The 22,609-nt window shown below is 48.0% G+C and overlaps 1 non-coding gene across 1 annotated transcript; it reads left to right on the forward strand.

The window, feature by feature from the left end:
* The first annotated feature begins 22,003 nt into the window (after positions 1-22,003).
* Trnap-agg (transfer RNA proline (anticodon AGG)) lies at positions 22,004-22,075 on the forward strand. The gene has a single exon. It is a non-coding gene; the product is annotated as a tRNA-Pro (tRNA).
* Positions 22,076-22,609: the final 534 nt, after the last annotated feature.

Raw genomic sequence — 22,609 nt, forward strand, 5'->3', positions numbered from 1 at the left:
TTGCCCTCCACCATGGCATGCCTTATTCATGGTGCTGCTTCAGAACACTATACTACAAACTTATCTTTTGGGTCTTAAAACTAGCAGCATTTAAATGAAACATCTTTGACATTGTATAACTGTTCTTGAATAATTATTCATTTTATAATGAGCACAATAGCAGTATTGTCATAAAAAAAGAACTGCAGCTAAATTATAAATCCTAATTGTTGTATGCTAGTAACATGTTGCAAGAAAATCGAAAATGTAATAGTTATATCCGTTCGCTCACCAGCTGTACAAGTTGTACCTGTCCCACGAACCTTCAAATGCTGATTAGTCTCATGGCCAACACATGAGCCATACATGCCCTTCTGTTCCCAAAAGGACTAAACAAACACGCAACCTCCAAGAAAACACATCAGGCATTGGGAAGAAACATTTAAAAATGACTCACTTTATTTGATCGACAACCAGTACATTTTCCTTTTATAGCCCACAAAAGACCATTGCCAGCACTGCATTAGGGCTTAAGAACTTTTCTGCAGTTGGATTTGGCAACAGGCAGAATGCACCATTATGTACTGGAAACACACATGACAAGCCACAGCTTTGACCAGCCCATTGGTTGCACTGGGTGTCAAGAGATAAAAAGGAAGAACCACGCCAAATGCTTTAATGTATGCACGTTGATCAAACATTAATTCAGAGTGTAGAAAAACATCCCTTCCAGCATGTTCAGCTGATCAACCAATTTGTGACAGCCTTATCGAAGTGAAGGCAAGAACGAGTGCGTGGCAAGATTTAAATGTGGGCTTTAAGAACTGTAAGTTGTCTGTAGGCTGTCTGCAGTCATAATTACTATTGTGCGCCAAACACCCTAGTACACTGAGTGCAGTGAACTTCAGCAATGATAGTAGTCATAAGTAATTTTTATCGTATGTTGACCGTTGCGAATCCTAGTAAACTGTTACAAGCACCTGGCATGCTGGCAAGAGAGAGGTAGAGAGAGTAAAAGATTTTTGAAAGGAGAAGAGGCCAGCATTAGAAACTGAACTTGGGCCTGCTACTTAAATCCCGCTGGGGCATGGAAGGTACTGCATACTGAGGGTATGAGAAATGACAGTGAAATCAACCAATGAACTTTGTACACTTAAAGCATGTATAACATGCAATGGGGCGCAGAAACAAAACAGACTAATCACTGTATAATTCGCATGACATATTTACCAACCATAAAAAAAAGTTTCGCAGTTTGTGAAATTTCACCACCAATACCCAAAAGTCCAGACAGGACAAGCAGCGATTTGACCGCTCGATCTTGCTTCTTCGTGTCAGCCCACGTGCCCAAAATCTTTCGTTCAAACAGAGGGTAAGCATTCAAGCGTAGTAAGGCTGCTTCAAGGTCTTTTCACCCACTAGTATACCTTGGTCAAACACTATGCAAATGATCAATTGTCTCTGTACAGCCTTACACAGAAGGCAGTCTGGGCTGTCCTCGCGTCCGATTGTGTGCAGATACTTTCAGGTCAATGCTACTTCAAGCCGCAGCCTGTGTAGCAAGGTTTCATTGACTTCGGTGAAGTTGAGGGGCATGAGCGAGCCAGAACCTTTGCTCGGGATCAGTCCTGGGGAGCTGTTCCTGCCAATTCTGTGGGTCAGACCAATGCAAGGCAGCAGCTTGTGCACGGGCTCTGTAGAGTATTGCGTTGCTATCTTGTCTTACGATGGGTGTAGCCAAGAGAGGGTATATCCTTTAGCAGGCACAAGGCAGCATTTCCTTCCCAGAAAATTAGTTGTATAATTGTAATTACACTAGCTAGTTTCGAATAATTCTTGCAAACAAAGAGCACGACTACCAAGTGTAACAAAGGGAGGAGACAGCAACGACTTCCAACTAGTGCCTTGTTTGAAACCTATGACCCATATAAATACCACATGCACTTTATAACATCAACATAGCAAAAACAGCACAACACCATGCTGCAACTTTTCTGCTACGACCCCCATGAGCACTGCCAGCTTTCAGGCCCGCAACCTCGTTAAACTCAGTTTCCCCTTGAGAACATGATTTTAGCGCTAAAGACGACAGACACACTTTACTGGTGCTTGCATCTGTCAAACACCAGCAAACATTAGTTAACTTGAAATGGTACGGGGTAAACTTGGAAGCTGGCACAATTCAGTGGGATGGGAGTGGCAACCAAAAATCTGTGCACAGTACAGCCCCTGTTGTGGCATTTTTCAGCACGGCGACAGTTGTCACACCACCCTTGTTAACCTATATTCGAATCTCCTGATACTATGGAGAGACTTGTTGCATTGGTGGCACACTGGAATTACCACTGTGTTGAACCATGGAGCCTGCCAGTTGCCATTCGAAGTATGCAAGTCTGCCGATGGAAATTTTTTCTGGCGACTGTTTCTTGCTGCTTCCTGCTGGCACAGCCATTCCATTCCACGCAGACAAACAAAATGCACGCAGGCCGCATGCAACAGGTTTGCGTTGTTGTGTGAGAAGCAGGTTTGCCAACGGGTACCAGTCGGCTGCGCAGTAGCACCCAGTGTATGCTTAGATGCAGATACCTAGCGGGTCCGCCTTGGTTCATTCCACAGAGGCAAAAGCAACGCTTTCTCATGTTTCTCTGATGGTGCTTTTCAATGGAGTCAACTATGTATTACACTAAACAAATAGACAGAGAAATATTTTATGGATTTGCGAGCAGAAGGATGCTAGGGCTTCTACCCCGTGAGAGCCGTTCTTAGTCCAAGTGCATTGAAACCCACAAGCGCCGTCAAAGTTGCCCACCCCAGACTTCCACCACAGCCTTCACCATCCCTAGCGTTACATCTGTATTTCTGAAATGATTAGTAACGATTAATTATTAACAGTGACTCTTCACGGCTAGTCAGTGAGTGGAAGTGTTTTGGTTTGTTGGGTAAAAATCAGAACAGACTGCTTTCACCATATGTTGTGAAGTGGGCGTGACGGTGACCCTGGCTCGTCAGTGAGCAGAAGTGGTTTTGCCGGTTGGGTAAAAATCAAGCATGACTGCATTGAGGAGCAGACGAAGAGTGTGGAGCACGTCAGATATACTTTTAGCCTTTGTGATCAGTGTACGTGCTTTGTGCCATTGAGAAAGTTAGCAGGTATATCCCGTGTATTACGTTTTTTGCAAGTTTGTCCAACATATCTTTGGACGCAGCGTTAAATCATCAATTCCTTTGAAAAGCAACACGAAGCCAGCAGGTGAGAAAGAAAGAGGTATGTTAGTAATACTACTAAAGGAAATTCAGGCTATTAGCAATGGTTCAGAACGACATGTAAACAATCTTTGCTAGAATGCACAGTAGTTGACGAAATACTGCAGGGCACATGCACACGTGATTGCAAAGAGGGTTATGGCATGTACAGGTAAGTGCGTAAGGCTGATTTAGTGCAAATATGCTGCATGCACACGTAAATAAAAAATACCATGCAAAAAAGATGAACAAGGCAAATGAGGTTAGAGCAAATAGAAACAGCAACTACGCAGAGTCATCTAGATGGTATGCTTAGAATGTAGATAAAACAGTTCAACACAGCACGTAGCACCTGTTATTGCTGAAACCACTGACGCATCACTTAGCCTGTCATAAATGGGCACGATCACATACGTTTGGCGACATCGTAAATTTTGGAGCACACGAACACAACACACACGGAAAATGCCATAGTAACTCCACGCTTGTAACGACAGGGATCACGGCAAGTTGATGCGCACGAACGAGCACTCGCTGTCACTGCGACGCACCATTGCTAACTGATGGGGCTCTAGATTATTCACGTATACACTCCTGCTGCGACACGAATCTGGACACTTGCAAGTCGAGTACGGAGCAGTATCAAAATATTTGCCTCGCGTTGTGATACCGACACAACACCGCGTATAACGATGACTGTGATGATATAGCATCGATGACTGCGGCGCCAGCAGCTTCACACAAACAATAAACCTCTGGAAAACTACGACGCACCACACACATCGGTCACGTTTTGAAGGCAACACGGTGCTTCGTACCTTGCTGCACATTTTGGGGCAACAATTCTGATACCTGTACATATTTGATATGAAATCATTGCGCTCTGCGCAAGCGCTGACCAGCACTTCGCGTTGCTGCCACGAATAGTCATCGGACTTTGACGACTGTGAATTAGAAGATACAAGCGCGAAGACACAGGCTTGGAGCTGAACACCTCACATGAAACGAAAACACAGCGCAGCACCGCACCACTCGTGAGCGACTCCACACAACGCCAACGCTTGTACATTCTTGCTTGCCTCAGCACCGCGCGAAGACGGAATATATATGAAACAGGCCAACGGAACAAACTCGGAACAGACGTGAACTCTACCCGTACGGATGCCAGTACGGGGCCAAAACGCCAAAATTCGCTCTTCGATCGAATTCGGCCTCTTCTCCATGCCGCTCGTACGTAGGTCATCCATAAAACCCGTTGTAAATCTATAAAAAGTGCTTTGTTAACACAACTTCTTCTACGCGAGTGTCAAAAACAATAACAAACTCGAGTTTCGCAGAGAAAAATATAATGCAAACATCTACAAAGCATGTTCGTGACGTCACGGTGACTAGGTGACGTCATATTAAAAGACAATAAACTCAGGCTAAAAATAAATCTTGATATTAGAATATTAATGTGTCGCTGCCAAAAGTATATGCAATACTATTGAAATAATTGCAGTGCAATGCAGTTACGCAATTTTTTTGTTGACGTACGTCACTTCCGTGGGGCGCAGCAGCCAGTTCGGGGGGAATCGGCTCGGAAGCCCCGGGTTGCAGCAGACGCAGCCTTTAATTTTTAAATGCAGAGCATTTTAGTAACTCACGATGTCACCCGCGTTGGCGTCCGTAGTCCGCATCACTACGTAGTCCGCACCCTACACTATATAAAGAAATAAAACCTTCCGGCGCCAGGTTTCGATCCCACGACTCTGCGGGCGGAACGCAAGGTACACGGCACTTTACCGACTGCTCCACGGAGCCGACACAGAATGGGAGGTTACGCACGCGCCTTATATCCTTCACTCATTCAACCGTCGGCCACAGGTGCGCCCTCTCCCCCGCGTCCTCCTCGCCTTCTCTCCGCTCGCAACACCCTCTCTCGCCGCGTTCGGTTCGCGTTCATGTGGTGGCGCGATTTCGGCGCTATAACACTCTCTCGCGAAGGGCATTGGAGTGGATTCGATTGGATTGGATTGGATTGGATTGGATTGGATTGGCTTGGATTTGGATTGGGTTGGATTAAAGTGGATTGTGTTGCGTCATAGCCGCGCCACGTTGCGTCGTAGCCTCTCCACGTTGCGTAATAGCCGCGGCAGGGGGTTCACGGCACGTTTCACGTTTCACGCTGGAAGACAACAATTACAACAACAACAACCAATACGTAATCCATAAGACTTGCAGGCACGCCCCCCGCGGAAATGCTCTGCATTTGTTCGTGCCCCTCGCGAGGGGGATGTTTTTTTGCTTTTTTTTATTGCCTGCTTGGCGACAACACAACACGCACTGTTCAGTACACAAATTACTAGCTCCAGCCACCAATCGGCTGAAGGGAGTGGCCTAAAACATCTTAAATTGCGCTAGAGCATCCAGAATGGGTAACCACTCAGGCTCTTCCGGCATCACTCGATAAACTTCTCTTATATAAGCAACGCTTTCAATGAAGTACTCTCGCACTGTGCGAGCATCCTCTTCGGCATTTTGAACCGCCATGCGAGTTTTCCACATAGAATGCAGACTAAGTGCCATGAACATATCATAGGGCACGCCTCCATCGTTGTTTACGGGCAAAAAGCGAATGCCATAAGGCGTTAATGGTAAGTCTTTTTTCAGGGTTCGTTGGAGGATGTCCCAGTGAAACACCGCATCCCAACAGTCCAGAAAGATGTGCTCAATTGTTTCCAGTTTTTGGCATAGTCTACAGTTAAGTGTCCATGGGTGTACATATAGTCCTTTTTACTTTCTCATTAGGGAGCTCTTTGTGGCCAATCGCCCGGACTAAGAGCATAAATGGATAATGCGCTGGTTTTGGGGTAATTGGTGTGTTGGTTGATGCGGCGTGTACCTGGTTTACCTGCGGAGAAAAGGTTGCTTGAGAGGAAGTGACTTAAATTGGTCTGAGAAACTGTTCAGCCGTTTGGCGGCAAGCCCTGCGGCCATGCGCAGGCGTCTGGTCCGAAGTACGCCGTAAACACGGTGCTTTGTAGTGCCACGGCCGCTCGATCCCCCCCCCCTGGGGCACAGGGAGCGGCCGTGGCAGTGCAAGTACATAAGCTGAGCCAGAGTCCCTCAATGCTCTGCCACTCTGATAAAATCTGCTTTTGGAGCACTAAAACTACGCCAAAACGCTTGCTGCACTGCGTAATGCGGAGGAGCCATGAATTTTAGGGGCGAAGGGCCGAGGCTTGTCCGTCCGGCGTCCGTGCTAAACATCGGGGAACAAAAGGTTCACAAAGAGTTAACAAGAACAAAATAAAAGGTTCACAAAAGGTTAGAAAGATGGAGAGCGCTGCGGTGCAAATGCGTATATGAGCGCGCGTTCCAGACCACACATTCTCTTTCTGCCATGGATGAAAACGAACGTAAGGCGCGGCATGCGGCGGCTCAACGTCTACGCAGACAGCAAGCTACCCCGGAGACGAGAGCTCGGGAAGCGGCGGAAAAACGGCAAAAAAAATTCCCCCGCATTTCCCCGAAGGGGAGTATGAGGAAGTGCGAAGCACGGGGTGATGCTATGAGGGGGAGTTTGTTGAAGTTTGGTGGCATTTTGCCCGTTAGTTACATTAACACCCCCTCGTGATCACGTTCGGCTTAACACGCCTCGTTTGTCCCTCTGCGGAAATCTGCGGACGCGCTCTCAACCGCTATTTATACGGACCTCGACACGCGCTCGACCGCACCTGCGCTAAGCCTGCGCTCGACTAAGCCTACCGCGGTCGCACGTGGAGCCCGCCGACACAATGGGAAGGGAAGAGGAGGAGCGCACCGCACCGCAGCGCACCGCAGCTGCGAAGCGCCGACCGGAGTGAAGGGAGAGGAGGCGCAGTCACGTGAAAGAATGCAGAACTAGCGGGTTTGTAGTATCACGTGTACACCACGCAGTTATCAAGCCGCTATAACGCCGCTGAGTCGCCAACGCACGCCGCTGACGACGTAGTTTGAATGCGTTAAAGATATAAGGCGCGTTACTAACACTGATATCAGCTTCGCCAATCAGCTTAACGAATGTTGATTACAAAATTTTCATGAAGGTTTTGGCTAGAAGATTGCAAGGAGTAATAAAAACAATTGTTGGAACCCATCAAACATGTGGAATTCAGGGACGATCTATTTTTACCAATATTCATGTCGCAAGAAGTGTATTAGAGTGTTGCGACGCTCTAGGGGGCCACGTGGCGATGATCCAAATTGATTTGCAGAAGGCCTTTGACCGTGTTGCGCATAACATTCTTTTCTCAGTGTTAGAACACGTTAACGTAGGATCCGTCATCCTCGAAGGTGTAAAGATGTCGTACACTCAGTGCTCAGCTCGTGTTATTGTAAACAAAAAAGTGGGACGAAGTTTTGATATACTGTCGTCGGTGAAGCAGGGGTGCCCCTTGAGTCCCTTGTTGTTTGCGATTTATCTTGAACCCTTTTGTTTAAAGATTCTTCAAAATGAAAATATACACGGATTCCGTTTGCACTGCAGTGAAGTTAAAATTTTGTCATATGCCGATGACATCGCTGTTTTTTGTAGTGATAGGAAAAGTGTGAGGGAGGTGGTGAACGATCTAAAGCGATTTTGCGAGTTGTCTGCCAGTGCAGTTAACTGGAACAAGTGCATAGGATTTTGGCATGGTGACTGGCAAAGTAAGCCAGTGTTTTTCGAGAACATGCCTTGGAAGACAACTCCGGCCAGGTATCTGGGCATCCCCCTTGAAAACTACCAGGATGCTAGAGAGTACTGGGACGGAGAAACTGATAGAGTTAGAGAGAAATTAACACAATGGGGGGGAAGGGATCTGTCAATGTTTGCCCGTGCATCAGTATGTAATGTGTTTGCTGTTGCCAAGGTATGGTACGTCCTACAGGCGATTTGTATGTCAAGAAGGAACATACAAAAGCTGCACAGAGTGTTTGCGGTGTTTTTGTGGGGCTCAAGTTGGGAGCGCATGAGTCGAACTAATTTGTTTCGCTCGGTGAAAAGTGGTGGATTGGGACTGGCACATTTGTTTATCCGACAAATAGTTTCTAGGTTTATGTTTCTGAGAGATCAGAGAGATTGCTTTCTACGTACTGTGGTACAAGCCCGACTACGTGATGTCATTCCAGACTATGTAGTTTCAACTTCTGAAATGCGATGTGTACGTGTGCGTGGGTTCTTTCGGGAAGTTGTGGATGCTTTTAGGATTTTAAGGGTTAGGTTTTCCTCGGAGTATTTGAGTAGTGTACCGCGAAAACGTTTGTACAAAGATATGATTGATGTGTGTCTGCCTGTTCCGGTTTATCGTCAATTATATGCAGTGGGTTCAGGAAAAGATGTTCTAAAAAGAGTGAAACGAATGCCAGTACGTTCATCTGTTAAATCTTTCTTCTTTAAACTTCATAGCGGCACGCTTCCAGTAAAACCCTGGCTGCAGGAAAAAGGACTATATGTACACCCATGGACACTTAACTGTAGACTATGCCAAAAACTGGAAACAATTGAGCACATCTTTCTGGACTGTTGGGATGCGGTGTTTCACTGGGACATCCTCCAACGAACCCTGAAAAAAGACTTACCATTAACGCCTTATGGCATTCGCTTTTTGCCCGTAAACAACGATGGAGGCGTGCCCTATGATATGTTCATGGCACTTAGTCTGCATTCTATGTGGAAAACTCGCATGGCGGTTCAAAATGCCGAAGAGGATGCTCGCACAGTGCGAGAGTACTTCATTGAAAGCGTTGCTTATATAAGAGAAGTTTATCGAGTGATGCCGGAAGAGCCTGAGTGGTTACCCATTCTGGATGCTCTAGCGCAATTTAAGATGTTTTAGGCCACTCCCTTCAGCCGATTGGTGGCTGGAGCTAGTAATTTGTGTACTGAACAGTGCGTGTTGTGTTGTCGCCAAGCAGGCAATAAAAAAAAAGCAAAAAAACATCCCCCTCGCGAGGGGCACGAACAAATGCAGAGCATTTCCGCGGGGGGCGTGCCTGCAAGTCTTATGGATTACGTATTGGTTGTTGTTGTTGTAATTGTTGTCTTCCAGCGTGAAACGTGAAACGTGCCGTGAACCCCCTGCCGCGGCTATTACGCAACGTGGAGAGGCTACGACGCAACGTGGCGCGGCTATGACGCAACACAATCCACTTTAATCCAACCCAATCCAAATCCAATCCAAGCCAATCCAATCCAATCCAATCCAATCCAATCCAATCCAATCCAATCGAATCCACTCCAATGCCCTTCGCGAGATAGTGTTATAGCGCCGAAATCGCGCCACCACATGAACGCGAACCGAACGCGGCGAGAGAGGGTGTTGCGAGCGGAGAGAAGGCGAGGAGGACGCGGGGGAGAGGGCGCACCTGTGGCCGACGGTTGAATGAGTGAAGGATATAAGGCGCGTGCGTAACCTCCCATTCTGTGTCGGCTCCGTGGAGCAGTCGGTAAAGTGCCGTGTACCTTGCGTTCCGCCCGCAGAGTCGTGGGATCGAAACCTGGCGCCGGAAGGTTTTATTTCTTTATATAGTGTAGGGTGCGGACTACGTAGTGATGCGGACTACGGACGCCAACGCGGGTGACATCGTGAGTTACTAAAATGCTCTGCATTTAAAAAAAAAAAAAAAGCGTCCGTGGCTTAGTCGGTAGAGCGTCGCGCTGCGGCCGCAAAGTCATCGGATCGAAACCTGGCGCCGGGTGCTGTTTTTTTTTTTTTATATAGTGTAGTGGCCTGGCTGGCGCGCCGAGAGAGGGTGTTGCGAGCTGGAGAGTAGTAAAGGGGCTTTAGGAGAGTAGGCGAGGGGGGAGAGGGGGCGCTGTGCGAGCGCCCTCACGCGTCGGAAATCCGGCGCCGTTGCGAGGCACGGTAGCTAGCTCCGTTGCTAGGCTGCGGACGGAGGACGGCGGTGGAAGCAGGAGTAGGCCCGACTAAGAAGTGCTTCGCACTTAAAATGTCAAGCGAACCCGGAGTTGAGTGCTCGGGAAGCAGCGGCTCAACGGCAACGCCGACAAGCTACCCCGAAGGAGTCATATGAATTGTACACACGGGTTATCACTCATTTACATGCGCGAGTGGGCAATGTCACGGGTGATTTACGGTAAGAACGAGCCCCAGTGCTTCGTCCTGGCCACTAATCATGTTTCACCTCGTGGAGATGCGTGAATTTTTACAAAATTCTCGCGGTGTTCGATGCATGGTGTCAGCCGAGCGAGTAATAGAGGAGCAGAAAACCACAGAGCGAAGAGAGAGAGAGAGAGAGAGAGAGAGAGAGAGAGAATTTATTTGCCCTTTGGGCTAATGGATCCTGATTCCAGGGGTCCACTGTATTTGATTAGGGCGTAGAAAAAGGGCGGCGCGCCAGCTGCTTGCGCCTTGTCGAGTCTTTTCGCGATTCCGCAACCGCTTGTATGCGTTATAGATTCCGGTTTGCAGCGGCGGTTGACGGGAAGGAATGGGAATGACGGTGACAAAATGCTGGCACTGGTGGGGAAGAAAGGAGCGTCGGGCACTCAAGCCGTTGACAAAGAGGGCCGATGTGGCCACTAAGATCACTGGCGCAACCGGAAATTTATTTCGGGTGGGGGCGGGGGGGGGGGGGGGTGTACCTTCGCTTTAAAATGGTAACCACACACACACACACACACACACACACACACACACACACACACACACACACACACACACACACACACACACACACACACACACACACACACACACACACACACACACACACGCGCACGCACGCACAAGGCAATAGTACATTTTATATATATTTCCTCAAAAGGAAGAGAAGGAAAAGACTTCGGGAGAGGGTTGAACCCCTCCCCTGGCTACGCCACTGATTGGGATGTTTGGGCGCTGCGCGGTTCACGGTTGACGAGCTGTAGAGATGTGACCCCCAGCAACTGTGCCAGAAACGCTGCGCGCTTGTGGGCTTCTGAAACTGGAGCCAGGTGTGCGAGCCTCAATCATATTCGCGATGGATACCGAGGGACGATAGGCTCACACATTTTTGAAAATCCACCAACGGATCTTCAATTACCGTATTTTTGCGATTCTAAGCACCCCCTCCCCCAAGAAATCCAAAGAACAAAGATCCAGCCAGTTAAAAGGTCAAATATTGGATCTTTTGACGTGGTGGATCTTTTGACTCACTGTGGACCTTTTGACCCATTGGATCTTTTGACTCGTATAGTACCTTTTGACGCGGCTAAGGCGAGTCAAAAGGTCCAGCGAGTCAAGAGGTCCAATATTAGACATTCTGACTTGTATCTTTTGACGCGGCTAAGGCCAGTGATCTATAGTCTCTGTATGGGCCTCACTTTGGCGCACTTTTGTTTGCTAAGGATCATGACTATAGTTCCATTACCTCTTCGTTTTCCCTACAAGGAACGTGCACGTTCATTCGTTTTAAGCACCAATTTCCGAGCCATATGCTAGTTTTTTTTTTCCAAGTATATGCATGTTGCTCTCATACAAAAACACGTTTGCGTCAATGGGTAATTATCTCAGTGTTTAAGCGCATATTAACAATGCCGTATACTGGCTCCGGTCTTTTCAGTATAAGGTGTATTCACAGGGCTTTGGACCGCGCGGCGGCGCTAGAGTGTACTAAAACTTCTAGTACACTCTAGCGGCGCTACCTGCGCGGCGGTGACGACGCCATATTTGAGGTTGCACTCCGCCGCGCGAGCAGCGCGTTTCAAGACGCGAAACGTGTTTTGCGGCGTGGTGCTGGCAAGAACGTTCGTGTGGACAGTGTTTTTTTCTGCGTGATTCGTGGGTTTGCGAATGCCTTGTCGAACGAGTAGCTAGCATTGTTTCCGCTTCGAAATTCCGCACTGCGCTTGTCTCCTACTACACACAAAACACAAGTTAGCCTGAATGGGAGTTTCTTGGCTGGAATACGTCTTTTAAACTCCTCACGGCAGGCGGCCTGCTCCCACGTGTGGTAGTATGATGGTGGAAAAACTGCCAGTTTACACCGGGGGCCAGAAGCCGTAGTAAATAAGCGCATTTACCACGATTGTACCTCTTCACAAAACGCAGTATATAGCTGTGATTACTGCGTTTGTCCTAATGGGAGTATTAAAAACTCCCACGCCTCCTACATTTCCTTCTCCTCCTCCTTCACCCCTTCCTCCTCTACGCCTCCTTACAAAATGGCTGCCAGTTGGTATCGTGTGTCGTGTGAGCTCCAGCGTCCCCGAACATTTATTGCCGGTGTGAACTTGCGGCCGCACGAACGGATGTGAAGTGCTTCCCAACAACCGAAGCTCGTGGCGAACATTGTGGAACCAGCCTGGACTGACGTGCGACGGACTGCAACGTCGCCTCCGTGTCACCGACCTTCGAGCCGACGGAATACGCCAGCGAGCCGACGCGAGGCCTAAATGCAGTGATCGCTGAGAGTGGCTCGTTAAAAACAACGCGGTTGTGCCTGTGCGAGGTGGTTGAAGGTAAGATTTGCACGTTTTTTATTGTACGCAACATTTTGGGAGACTTGTGCCCCTTCTAGCGTCAAATAAACTCAACATGTTTCCCGCGCCACTGCACGGGCGATTCTCCGCCACTGGAGGTGAGCGTTGTGCGTGAAAGACGGCGCCATGCCCGGAACGTCATTGGGGAGGCCGAACGGTGTGAAATCAATGCGTATTTGCGCGGGTCTCGAGCAGAACACTCACTTATTCACACTCGCGAGCAGAATGAAAACTGTCCGAACTCTGAACGGCTGTTAGGTGTTTTTGTTAGGCTGTGTCTGTGGCTTACTGGCAGGTGAGGGTGAAGTTGGCCGGTCAAATGTCGCAGGGTGGCCGCTTTTCTTGAGAAGTAGGTGTGGTGCCAGCCGCGCCTGCCACGAGGAGGGTGACTGCCGCGTGCCGCCGGCGATTAATTGCTTTCACTGGAAAGGGAGAAGGTCGGGGCCCCGTGGGAGCTCTCCGTACGCTAGGCGCGTGTAACTATAACCAGCAAACGCCATTCGAGGGAGCATTGTGTAGAGTCGACAGACGACTGCTCATTTTATTTTATTATTTTTTTTTGAAGGGGGGCAGGCGCAGGCGTCACACCGACCGAAATTTTTCCTTAACTTTCGGTGAGGGGAGAGAGGAGCAGTGCGGGTGGTAAAACCTGAAGCTCGTTCCCAGAACACTACAGGCAAGGAAAAGAGGGAAAGGAAGCATTTTGAGAAGTTGGTCGTCACAAGGGTCGCGCACCCTTTTGAACAGCAGAGCACTTCGTTTTGACGAACTGGTGACCGCAGGTGTCTCGGACAGAAGTGTAATTTTGCGTAGCTTTAAATAAACATTCAGACATTACGGAAAATTGGACACAAGAGTGACAAGTTCAGCGTCTTTACAGTGCCCTTTCTATTTTTTTTTTAGGTCAGATGCCCAATATGCTTCTGTATTTGTTACCGCAGATTTAAAGCGTTTTGCTATCCCTCTAATGAATGTGCTGCTGTGGCTTCCAGGGGAACGTGCCAGGAGGTGCGGCAACGTCAGCGTTTGGGAGGCAGGTGCAAGCAAACAGCGCACCGACGACATGCTGACCTCATTGTTTGTAAATGTGTTCGCAAATGGCTTAAATTTTTTTTTTTTTTTGAGGAGTGTTGTAGTAGATAAAGTTCTTACCAAGATACCTTGTGTTCTCGATGTAGGTGTTTTGTTGATTCAGTGTTTTTATTGTCTTATTAACGTGTTCACACGTATATCGCATTCATGTAATTTTTATGCAATAAATTGACTGTGCAGAAAACAAACTTTTCACGTTTCGCCATTCAACGTTTGAAGCGGGAAAAGACTAGAAATAACGTGATCCCCAACGAAAAATAAAAATGCGGCCTGTGCCCTTATTAAGAACTCCCAAATACAGTAATAAATTCCACTGCAGCGCATATATATGAAGCGCATAAAAACACACACAAAAAAAACCTCGAATGCAGGTCAACACTGCTCCCAACGCGCGCCCTGAAAACTCCCAGTTGGAGGAAACAATACACTCCCAATGGTACCCCTGGAAACTCCCATTGTAGTGGCAGTAAAATGAAACTCCCATATGCTACTGAAAAAACTGCCGAAATAATGGGAGTAAGGCGAAACTCCCATTGGAAGGAGTTTTGAAAACTCCGAATTGGTACTGAGTTATGACACAAGCCATTTACTCCCATTCCGGCTTATTTGTGTTCTGTGTGTACAGCAGACCCGGAGCAGGCCGCACGACAAAATCAAGCGCGCCGGGTATTTTTTTTTTTCTTTCGCTGTTTCGAAGCGACGGCTAGGGCATTGCGTGAAGACGGTCTGTCTTCATTCAACGAATTCCCAAAGAAGTTACCGATAATATAGCTAACCAGTACCGAATTTGTTGGAGCCCGTTTCAAATTCAGGTGGGCCCCGGGACAATGGGCGTCGGAGCTTTCACCTCGCACCTCGTCACATGTTTGAAACATTACGGAGTGCTTAAAATGTTCACAAATTAAGGTAGCCGGCGTACTTTATGGATGAGACGAACCAGACTGGGCGCCAAGCCTGAACATGGGCTACTTCCAGTGTTGAGGTGACTGAACGCACGCGTGCATGCAATGTCGCTTCCCAGGTTATTGCGGGCATCATAGTCTTCTTCGTCGCCTTCGACTCTTCTATAATGACCAAGCGTGTTACGTGATCAGACACTAAAGCTTGACGCTGGGTACACAGTTTGACTACTTCAAAAACAGCGCAAAGACGAAAACGTATGCAGAGTTAACTAACGCACTCTGTCACCTTGTCTTTGCGCTGCTTCCGAAGTAGCCAATGCGTGTTCCATAATATTCTGCTTATAATTTCTGCTTCGCCTTTACCGAAAGGAAAACACTTGAAAATCATCGGTGGGATCTTTCTCGTCGCCACCATACTTTATTTTATCACGTACTTACCTCGCGATGGTCTCAACCCAGACCCTGTGCGTAATTGTTCCGCCTCATTAGAAGCTCAAATGGACGACCTTCGTGCGTACAACGCACATAACACTGTCCTCCTCAAGAGGCGCGGAACATGCCTGGTTGGCACGGTAAAACCAGCTCCTCATCTCACATGCCATACCACATCGAACATCCTCGCAGCCTTGGGTGAAGAAAGTTTCTCGACTCGAGCCACGGTCGCTTCAAGCTACGAGGAAATAAGGAAATTGACGCACGGGGATGACACCGAGATAGCGCGAAATCGCCGAACCGGACCGAGTTATGCACGCTGGCCGCGCCTATAAATCGTCGGACATTTGAATTCGTAGCGCGAAATCATACTGTCTGCCCTGGCCTTCGCTTTAAAACAGAAAAAAAAAAAAAAAACGGCGCGCTTGCTTTTGTCGTTCGGCCTGCTTCGGGTCTGCGGTTGTAGGAGACGTGAACAGCGCATCCGGAATTTCGCAGCGAAAACGATGTTGACTACTCGTTACGACAAGGCATTCTCAAACCCACGAATCACTCGGAAAAAACACGGTCCACACGAACGTTCTTGCCAGCACCGTTGCCGCATACCACGTTTCGCGGCGGGAAACCCGTTGCCCGCGCGGCTGCAACCTCAAATATGGCGTCGTCGTCGCCGCGCAGGTAGCGCCGCCGCGCGGTCCAAAGCCCTGTGAATACACCTTATTGGGCCTTTCGGTACACGGAGCTTTCGGTACAAAAACCAATTCAAGTGCGTGGTTCAGGCAGCGAGATATTTGCGTCGTGGCAGGTGCAGGCACAAAAATCGTGTTAGTGCTCGTAATTCTGCATTATTTTAACCTAGTGAAAAGGTTATGCGGCCTTACCAAATGGAGGACTCTTTATCTGCGGAATAGTTGCCCGAATAACTGTAGCTTTGAGATAATATTATGGTTGCATATATCGTTTTCTTTATAGCGACTTGTTCCCATATCTTTGTTTAAAAATCAGTGAAGGTGACAATTTTTTTCCAATTTCGAGTACCTGTGATAACAGCTGCGTAATTGATCGCTTTCGCTAGGGGATAGGAGCCAGTCGCTTTCTAACTCAATCACAAAGAACTTGTAATTTTTTGGCATTTTGCATCCATGTGATCTTCTGTTTGCTGATAAAGCAACACACATAATGCCTTACTACCAATGCGTTACCAAGGGCACCTTCTAGCCCGCCGGATGTTTCCGTCCTGGCGCCACCCCCATTTCCAGGAAATCGGTGTGTTTTGTGTGTTTGTGATTTGAAACACCTAAAGGCATTTTTAGTGCTTTCTGGAACACACACAGATTTAATTTGCTGAAAGTAGAGCTCATTCGTCATTTTCGGCGTTCTTCCTCAAAGCATACTAGTCATAATTTGGCCGTGGCTTTGTTCTTATCCGAGACCAATGTCATCATCAGATCCCCGCCGTCTGTACCTCTTTATCTGCACAAAAGGGAAAAATCACTGATAGAAGCGAATCCAGACAAGCATGGGTTGACACTACATTATTGAGAGCGTCAAAAAGAGAGAGAGAGAGAGAGAGAGAGAGAGAGAGAGAGAGAGAGAGAGAGAGAGAGAGAGAGAGAGAGAGAGACGCGCACTGCAACTAGCGGCTTCAGGTTATCATGACATGCTTCAACTCGGATCGCCTGGAAACCTAGTAACGACTTTCCCAAAATGTAGCAATGTAGCCGAGAGGAGGGGCAAACAGGGTTTCTGCGTGCGCATGGGTTGTACGCGGCAGTCAGTGGCGATGTCCGACCGTCACAGCGTAAAGTGTAATGACCAGGCAAGCATCGAGCGTAGTTTCTGTGACTACTATGAGAAGTTGTTCGCGCGTCAGACTATCGATGCTGTCCAGTTCCAAAAGGAATTTATGTGTTTATTGCTGCGCCTGAGCGAAGAAACAGCAGCAGGTCTCGAAAGTGATATAACAGTAGATGAAATAAGGAGAGCCATTGACGAGCTGAGCCCAGGGAAGACCCCGGGTCCGGATGGACTGAGCTCAGCCTTTTATAAAAAGTTCAAGGAGGATCTAAGCCCTGCTTTGCGTAAAGTTTACGCCGAGTCTTACCAAACAGGAGAACTACCTCCGTCCTTTCTTGTGTCCCACACAGTCTTTATACCGAAATCGGAGGACGATACTAAACTGAGGGAAATATCTGCCTATCGCCCAATCAGTTTAACCAACGTTGATTATAAGATATTAATGAAAGTATTAGCTAGCCGCTTGCAGAGTGTAATAAGAGACATTGTTGGACCACACCAAACTTGTGGAATAAAGGGACGGTCAATAGTCACGAATATTCACACCGCCAGAAGTGTTCTTGAATGTTGTGACAGTATGCGAAGTGCTGTGGCCATGCTCCAGATAGACCTGGCAAAAGCATTTGACCAGGTATCCCATGAACTCCTTTTAGGCATGTTACAGCATGTAAACGTAGGATCTGTTGTACGCGAGGGAGTACGTATGGCGTACAATGGGTGTTGCACTCACCTTGTTGTAAACAAAACGATAAGCAAACCCATTCAGGTTCAACGAGCCGTGCGTCAGGGCTGCCCATTGTCACCGTTGCTTTTTTGTTTATATATTGAAGCGTTTTGTTTAAGCATCATAAGAAGTGAGAGCATCAACGGGTTTCGATTAGAGTCAGCTGAAGTGCGTGTCTTGGCCTACGCTGATGACATTGCACTTTTTTGTGTTGATAGAAGCAGCATCAGCGTTGCTGTAAACGCTCTGAAACGGTTTTGTAAATATAGTGCCAGTGGAGTAAACTGGCAAAAGTGTTTAGGATTTTGGCATGGGGACTGGGAAAGCGCGCCTAGTGTGTTTGAATGTATCAGCTGGCAGACGACGCCCGCTAAGTACTTGGGAGTGCCCCTGGAACACTATGAAGACAGTGACCCTTACTGGCGCAGACAGACCGCTGAATTGCGTGAAAAAGCTGAGACATGGAAAGGCAGTGGACTTTCCATGTTTGCTAGAGCATCAGTATGCAACATATTTTTGATGAGCAAACTGTGGTACGTACTTCAGGTGCTACACTGTTTGCGTTCTCATGTTACAAGCCTTGCACCGGGTGTTTGCAGTGATGATCTGGGAATCGACAAGGGAAAAGACGAGCCGCACGAATCTCTTTCGGCGCGTGCGTCAGGGGGGGGGGGGGGGGGGGGGGGGGGGCTTTCTTTGTCCCATTTGTTTTTGCGGCAAGTCGCCAATCGTTTTTTGTTCTTTCGTGACGTGAACGATCCCTTCCTGCGCACAGTGTGTCAGCTGAGGTTATCAAGGGCATTACCTGAATTTGTTGTTACGTCTGCCCACTTTTCTGTCGGAGTAATCAAGGGCTACTTCCGTGAAGTGGTTCAAGCGACCCAGTTTTTGCGTGCACGTTTCAGTACAGAGTACGTATCTAGTGTTACGCGGAAAGAGTTGTACCGTGATTAGCTTGACACTGCATTACCTGTGCCGTTGTATAGGTCAATGTACCGTGCAGGGCCAGGACAGGACGTGCTCAAACGTGTAAAACGAATGGCGGTACCGCCATGGGTTAAGTCATTCTTTTTTAAACTGCATGCGGGTGTCCTCCCTGTAAAAACGTGGCAGAAAGAGAAGGGTTTGTACATGCCAGGGGGGGTTGAATGCTACCCGTGTAAGAAACCCGAAACGGTAGAACATGTGTTCCTCGAGTGCTGGGATGGGATATTTTTTTGGGACGTGCTTCAGCGGACTTTAAAAAAGGACTTCCCTCTGGACGCACATGGGATCAGGTTCCTGCCCATTGAGAGCGACAACGAGGTACCATACGACCTTGTCATGGTCCCGGCTTTGCACGGCATTTGGAAGTCGCGTATAGGCCTTATGCAAAATCTGCTGCCCTCTCGCGGCCACCGCGAGCGCGACCGCCATGTTCAAGGGCTCAACTGGAAAGCAGAGCATCGAACTGCAGCGAGTTCCCGGCGATCTATCGTTTCCTGTCGTCCAGGATGCCTACATACTGTTGTGTGCCATGTTGCACACAAAGTGAGAACAATGATGCTCAAGGAGCAAAGGTAAGAATGCTAGAAGTCAAAGCATTAATGTTTATTGCGTGTCGCGCGCGCGTGTGTGCGTGCCGCGCGTACGTGTCGCGCGCGCAGCAAATCGTATCCGTGTAAAGTTCGTTCATGTAACAATGACAACAACAAATTATGTCCGTGTGATATGAAAGGGGTTACCAAAGAACTGCCTGCTTGTCTCAATATGCCAGAATTACCTCGCGCTAACGCAGCGGCGATTGCGGACTATACTACTTCGGTGATCGGCGCGAACGCGACCTCGCGCTAACGCAGCGGCGATTGCGGACTACTATTTCGGTGATCGGCGCGAACGCGATCGAGGCTATAAAAAGAATTACAGCGAATGCTGAATGGAACGGCCAGCGCTCGTGCGTGTAATACTGATAAATTAGCGTTCGTGCTTGCTGGTCCGGTGTTTGAAATTATTTGATCCCTCGGAAGGCAGGAGTGTCAACTGGCTTGAACATAGAGGGTGCAACCGCTGTGTTTACATGCTTTGCGAGTTCAAGGCGAACGTCGCTGCTACAGTTCATGTCCGGACGTACTTTATGTACTGTTTGAAAGATTCCGTTTTTTACATTCTCGCAACGAAGAGAAGTTTGCACGCGATGTAAGCATTCTGCGTTCACACCAAATGCAGGGCAAAATGAGTTCGAGTGGTCGCGTGAACGAATTCCGTTCCGAACACGAACCATCGCTTGATCCGCGATTTTTCTTGCCATGAATGACGATTATCTGGCCAAAAGCACACGCAAAAAAAAAAAAAAACGCTGCGCCAAAAAAGATGCCCTTCTAACGAAAAAAGATACATGGAAAAAGACGAAGTTTAGGTACATTTATTGTATGCCTTAGTTCTGCAATTAGCGCAATAAATGATTATTGAGCATTTTCAGTGCATAATTGAGGAGGTAAAACGAAGGGGAGGAGGGGGTAGCTGTTCTGTAGACATTGTTCTCTTCACACAACAGAGTCTTCACACAGACAGAATAAATGAAACGAGCGCCACAAGCAAAGGTGACGAAAATATGACAGCCTTTTTAATGACCCTCGCACAAACAATGCGCTTGCGCATGATGCGTTCAGGTGTGCTTTCACGCGACAGAAAGCGCAACCCGCAGTCCATAGCGTTAGTCCTATAAAAATTAATCACCAACTGTGTTCGATCATTTGTAATCTGCACATTCATTATCGTGGCAAGAATTCCTTAGTATTTATTTTTCATTCAAAACGCTTCCATCAATCGAAAATTTACTCTGCACCGGGCTGTAGCATTGCAGTGCTATTTGATTTCTTAAAAACGGGATTTTTTTTTTTTTTTGCGAGTGACCCAGGATTGCTGTTACAAAAACAAGCGCAAAGTTGAATCGCGGAAGAGCGAGCATTCGTCAATGTTTTTTCGCTTTCATAAGGACGATTTACCGCACTGTTTGATGCAAAACACGATACCCCAGCGCTACTTGAACAAACAAGAGCCGTGAGCCAAATATTTATTGCATAAAATAAGAAACGCACAAGAAGTGAAACGCAACACGCGTGTTGCGGCTGCCCGAGCGACTGATTTTTCAAAACTTCGATTTGCGTGCGGCACCATTGATGGCTCGGTAAGCTTTAGAATGTAATTCATTCTAGGCACCATTAAAAAACTTCTGCGCAAACTCAAAAGCACATACAAATAACAACAAACCAAGAGTACTTATCCGGCGCACCGTTTCGTCTTCATCGTCGGCAGGCAAACGTACGATTCGGTGGCGAACTTGTAACTGCGCTCCTGGTGCCGTTGCGATTGCGTTTTGGACGCGTAATATGTCTCCGCGAAGCCGGACGGGAACCGGGGCAACGCAGACAAGTCCACACACCATTCGTCAGTCATTACGTGCGACAACACAACACGAGACGTGCAGCGAGTAACCAAGAAGCGATAACACGCACGCGCAGCACCTTGTAGCACACGTATTCCCGACCGGCGCTATCCTTAAACATGGCGTCGAAGCGAGGGTTCGATTCGGCGGCGACAGAGGGCAGCACTTTTGCAGAAGGCCTATAGCGATCCGTCATCGTGACGCTGATGCCAAACGCTCAAAAGAGTATTTTGCTGATACTATGCGATTGATGATTGAAGTGTGGAGGGCTCAACCTGACCATCCAGAGTGGCTGTCCGTGATGGAGTCGCTAACGGACCTGAAGCAATTTTAACCGCTTTCTGCTAGCAAGGTTTTTGGCTAGCAGTTTTTATCGTTATCTTGTTTTTGGTTTGTTTGGTTCAAGTGCTGTGTCAAAATATGGCAATAAAGAAAAAAAAAAGTTGGTCTAGGGGTATGATTCTCGCTTAGGTTGCGAGAGGTCCCGGGTTCAAATCCCGGACGAGCCCATTTGTTTTCTTGTTTTCATTTATTCCTGGCAAAAATAGGGGCAACCACGCTGCATTGCCGGCCTGGCTCGTTGGTCTAGCCCCAAAAGACCAACGAGCCAGGACGGCAATGCAGCGTGTTCTACACGCCATCTGGCTGAGTCGTATGGCGGTGCGCCACTCTGATGCTGACGCGAAGACTGTCAGCGAGTACTTTGCTCAGAATGTCAGTATGCTGAAGGAAGTAATTAATATGCAGTGCCCGGAGCTTACGTGGTTACCAATTTTGGAAGAATTGTCTTCTTTCGATGTTTATGATAGTTTTCGCCCACCAAAGTTCGGTGAGCGGATTTTAAACCGACACTGATGTGTTTTAAACCAGCGTCATAGTCATTGACGTGACTTTTTGTCCTATATGTAATAAAGAAACAAAAAGGCTCGTTGGTCTAGGGGTATGATTCTCGCTTAGGGTGCGAGAGGTCCCGGGTTCAAATCCCGGACGAGCCCATTGGTTTTCTTTCGTGTTTTCATTTATTTCTGGCAAAAATAGGGGCAACCACGCTGCATTGCCGTCCTGGCTCGGTGGTCTAGGAGATTCTGCTTCCGGTTGCGCCAGCGTGCGGTCGCAGAATGTCGAGCTCTGTCCAAGGAGCGGCTTCAGCGGGCCTTTTGGCCCGCGGTAACAGGTTTTTTGTCCATTATTGCGAGGATTATCAAGTACTTTCGCCACAGTTTCCCTCAGATCAGTCGATTTTAAATACGGTTTTTCTTCATGCCGACATGCGTGCCCGGCCTTACCGTGTGGAGGACTTTCGGGACGTTTTGGCTCGTCTGGAACTGCTCCCCGACGTTATGGCGTTGGGGGCGTACCAGATGAGTCACGTCTGGGCAGTGACGTTGAAGTCGGCGGAGGCTGTGAAGAAGATTTCGGTGCTCACTGATATCAAGGTGAAGGATCGTCGGTGCCTTGTTATCGACCCTTCTAATCAAGAAGCCCGCCTAAAGCTACACTGGCTGCTGCCCAATGTGCCGGGCGACGCC

Source organism: Haemaphysalis longicornis, unplaced genomic scaffold (assembly GCF_048455015.1).
Source record: "Haemaphysalis longicornis isolate Haplotype H1 unplaced genomic scaffold, Haemaphysalis longicornis Haplotype H1 scaffold_1, whole genome shotgun sequence".
NCBI lineage: Eukaryota > Metazoa > Arthropoda > Arachnida > Ixodida > Ixodidae > Haemaphysalis > Haemaphysalis longicornis.